Below are 4619 nucleotides of genomic sequence, written 5' to 3'. Positions count from 1 at the left end.
TAGGTGTTTTACATACCACCTAGTTTCCATAATTGCTAAGATTTTGTAATGTTTGCTTTATCTATCAACATATACAGCAAACAGATACACATCACATTCACATTTTGATGAGTCATTTAAAACTAAATTACAATTGTCATGACACTTCAATTCTAAATAATTTAGAAAGAGCGTTTTCCTAACTACATACAATGCCACTATCACACATAAAGAAATGAGCTATTTCATATTACTTAATGCAATTACATTACTAAAAATTTCCCAACTATCTTCTCTAATTCTACTTTTTAAATCAGAATCCAATGTAGGTTCATATATGAATTTGTTTGCTATGTCATTTTATTCTATTTTCAATTTAGAATAGCCCTTTCATCTGGCTTTTTATTATTACTATGACAGTGACACATTGAAAAGGCCAGGCCAGTTATAGTATGGTCCTCATTCTGGCTTTGTGTATGTGCCCATTATTAGTTTATTGCCTCTCAAATCCACATTCAACTTTAGTATCCCCTCTGAGATACAGGACTGGATAGCATTTTCTTTTACAGTGGACATGATTTTCGGCATTGTTAATAGAGGTTGCTGGAGGTCACACAGGAGAAAGATGGATTCTCTCTTTTCAAGTGTGCTGCATTTTGGTTTTCTTCCTTTCTTTTTTTTTTATTCCTGCTGCATGGTTGTTCAGAGATGTGAAGACAGATTTGAAAACATATGGTGGTTCCCTGCCCCATCCACATACCCAGTGTGTGCAGCTCCTCAGCAACTTCACAGCCCTGCCTCAGGCCTGATGACCACCTTGTCACTGCCCTTTCTCTGAAGACATTGCACATTCTAGGCCTTAGACTCTCAGCAATGGCTCAGCTCCCTCTGTGAGCAAGCCCACTAACCCCCATTCCTTTTCACCTGGGAAGTTATTTCCTTCTTTCCTAGTTACTGAAGGAAACTTCTTCCTTCTCCACTAGCAGTAGGCTACAACTGCAGCCTCCCCAACAAGATGTCAATGCCAAGACTGGGAAGGACACCCCCATTTCCAGGGATGTCCTGTTTTGGGTGCTCTCCCTCAAATGTAGAGTATCTCTTAGAGATTTCCTTTTATCTTTAAAGTTATTTTCCATTAATAGCCTCAAAATTATTTACATTAAATTTACCCTCTAGATTTATTGCATGGTCTCTGCCATTTGAAAGGACCCAGACTAATATGCTCAGTTACTGTTGGTCATGTGGTATTGTTTAATTTTTTATCCCCAGAATTTCCTGAAAATTGAGATAAAATACTTTGTTAGATTTAAGCAAAACAGTTTTGGTGAAAATAGTTTATACGTGATATGGTATACTTAGCATTTTATCTTATAACAACACAGTCACATAACACTGTATTGTATCTTTATTAGTGATGCTCATTTCTATTGCTTTGTTAAGGTAATGATTGCAAGGTGTTTCCGCTGTTAAGATATGCTTACTGTTGAAATTAGCAAATAGGCTGGGCACAGTAGCTCACACTTGTAATCCCAGCACTTTGGGAGGCTGAGGCAGGTGGATCATGAGGTCAAGAGTTCAAAACCAGCCTGGCCAACATGGGGAAACCCTGACTCTACTAAAAATTCAAAAATTAACCAGGTATGGTGGCAGGTGCCTGTAATCCCAGCCAGTCAAGAGGCTGAGGCAGGAGAATTGTTTAAAACTGGGATGTGGAGGTTGTAATGAGCCAAGATTGTGCCATTGAACTCCATCCTGGGCTACAAGAGCAAGACTCTGTCAAAAGGAAGGAAGGAAGGAAGGAAGGAAGGAAGGAAGGAAGGAGAGAGAGAGATAGAAAGAAAGAGAAAGAAATTAGCAAATAATCTGTGAAAGTTGATGCTTTGGGATTATGTGAATATCCCATTCTCCCCAAATATTTTACTAATAATTTTAGCATCCATTGATTATTACCTGAGTTATTTCATTGAATGTTGCAAAATGGTGATTTTCTAACTCTGTTTTATTTTATTTTTCTTTAATCATTTGTTCTTCTGTGAAGAAGAGTGTTCCTTCATCAGCTGGTAAAGAACTTCGGCAGAGTAAATGCATTTTCCCTTTCTTGATTTCAGAGTAATAAATTGATATCTAATAGTTTCCTTCAATGGTGGCAAAATTATCTCTCTGTGTCATTGGGTATCATTGTAACATTATGAATCATTAGTATTTTAAAGGCAAAAATAATTATTCTTTATGATGCTTTTTTTTTCAAATTTGTAGTCATTTTAAAGCAGTTTTTTTGTCATCTTGACTTGACAGTTTTAGTCTTTGAGTACTTTCTCGGCTACTGCCATTGTTAGATGTTATAGGCTCTGGAATAATTTACTGTTACAAGCACTCTTCTTTTGAGTGAGAAATAACATTTAGAAATATGCTAGGTTCTAGCTGAGCTCACTGCTCGTAAACCATCATCACTTGATTTTTGTTAGATCATTCAGTGAATTTAAACATTGTCCAGTGTTGGTTGTAAATAACCCTTGGCTTTAGTTGTGGCTGTGGATGATATTCAGTACCTAGAGCCACCAGTAGCCTTAGCTCACCACCCACTGTTTCAATGCCAAGGGTAAAGCCAGGCTCTGACAGTCACCGTGAACCCTGGCCCAGATTCCCTGTCCCGATGCAGCAGACTGTGTGGTCTGACTCTCACTTCAGATCCCTAACCGTGTCTCATCTGCACAAGACACCCAGATGCCCCAAGCCTGATGCCAATGCCTTCAGGACTTGAAGATAAGCCACTTGGTTTTCCCCATCTTTTTTTTTTTTGAGATGGAGTCTCACTCTGTCACCCAGGCCAGAGTGTAATAGCCCAATCTCAGCTCACTGCAACCTCCACCTCCTGGGTTCCAGTGATTCTCCTGCCTCAGCCTCCCGAGTAGCTGGGATTACAGGTGCCCGCCACTAATTACGCCCAGCTAATTTTTGTATTTTTAGTAGAGGCGAGGTTTTACCATGTTAGTCAGGCTGGTCTCAAACTCCTGACCTCAGGTGATTCACCCATCTCGGCCTCCCAAAGTTCTGGGATTACAGGGGTGAGCCACGGCGCCGGCCCCCATCTTTCAAATAAAGCTTTTTGTGCAATTCACATTCAAACACTAATAATGATTTTATGCTATTTCCAATTCAAATTGAACACTGGGGGCTTTTTTCTTAATTTACCTTAACAACGCGATAAAAAGAGTATCACTAATACCAATACAATACAGTGCTAATTCCATTCACCGGGAGGAACCCTCATGAATTAATCACCTTTTAAAAGCCCTATCTCTTAATACAGTTGCATTGGGAATTAAGTTTCAATATAAATTTTGGAAGGGAAAAAAGTATTCAAACAATAGTATTCTGTCCCTGTGCCCCTACACAAATGCATGTTTTTCTCATATATAAAATATGTTTATTCTATCCCAATAGTACCAACATTCTTAACTTGTTTTAGCATCAACTTTAAAGTTTAACTCCAAAGTCTCATCTAAATATTATCTATTCAGATATGAGTGAGACTCAGTGTGTCATTCATTCGAAGGAAAATTACTCTCCAGCTGTGAGCATGTGAAATCAAAGAAGTTATGTTCTTCTGAAATACAATGTTGGGACAAGCATAGGACAGCCATTTCAATTCCAAAAGGAAGCAATAGGAACAAAGAAAGGAATAATAGATTCTAAGTAAGTCCAAAACCCAATAATACAAACTATTTCAAATCTAGAGGCTTGAAAATAACCCTTTCTGTCTCCCAGCCTCACTTTCCAGATGCACTATGGCAGTGGCTGAGTACCTGGGTTTTCAGGGGACCCCACCATCATGGCTTTGCTCAGTGCAGCCTATGCAGCTCCCATGGGTAACTGCCCATTCCTTGGAGCTCTCCCAGGCTGGAGTTGCATACTGGTGGATCTACAGTTCTGTAGATCTTGGGGATGGTTCCTAAGCTGTGAATCCACCAGGCATTGCCCCACTGAGGATTCTCTGTGATGGTCCTACTTTTGTAGCATTTCTCTGCCTGAGCCCCAAGGCTCTTGGAGGCATCCTTTGCAATTCAGATGGAGGTAGCCATGCCTCAGCAGCTCTGTGGACCTTCAGATTTAGCAACATATGGAAGCTGCCATGGCTTATGGCTTGTGCCTTTTAGAGCAACGGACTGAGCTGTACCTGGCCCATTTTGGCCACAGTTGAAGTGGCTAAAAATCACTGCACTGGAATTCAGGTAGTAGAGACTTGAGACAGTGTTGAAGAGTTAGCTTCAAGGTTTCCCATGGTCACTCTGTGCATTTTTCTTAAAACTGTTCTGCCCTCAGTGTCCTGGTATTCTGAGCCTGTGATGCAAATGGTGGCACCAAAAATCTCCAGAATACCTTCTGGGTCATTATTTGATATGGTTTGGCTGTGTCCTCACCCAAATCTCATCTTAAATTATAGCTCCCATAACTCCCACATGTCATTGGAGGGACCCAGTAGGAAGTAATTGAATCATGGGGGTGGGTTTTCCTGTGCTGTTCTCATGATAGTGAATAAGTCTCACAAGATCTGATGGTTTTATAAAGGGCAATTCTCCTGCACACGCTCTCTTGCCTGTTGCCATGTAAGATGTGCCTTTGCTCCTCCTCCTCTTTCT

The 4619-nt window shown here is 40.2% G+C and overlaps 1 non-coding gene across 1 annotated transcript; it reads left to right on the top strand.

Moving 5' to 3' along the window:
- The first annotated feature begins 2474 nt into the window (after positions 1 to 2474).
- LOC119467566 lies at positions 2475 to 2600 on the top strand. The gene has a single exon (XR_005196098.1). It is a non-coding gene; the product is annotated as a small nucleolar RNA ACA64 (small nucleolar RNA).
- The last annotated feature ends 2019 nt before the right edge of the window (positions 2601 to 4619 follow it).

This window comes from Cebus imitator, unplaced genomic scaffold (assembly GCF_001604975.1).
Source record: "Cebus imitator isolate Cc_AM_T3 unplaced genomic scaffold, Cebus_imitator-1.0 Scaffold305, whole genome shotgun sequence".
Classification (NCBI taxonomy): domain Eukaryota; kingdom Metazoa; phylum Chordata; class Mammalia; order Primates; family Cebidae; genus Cebus; species Cebus imitator.
This window is presented reverse-complemented; position numbering and strand designations above follow the sequence as displayed.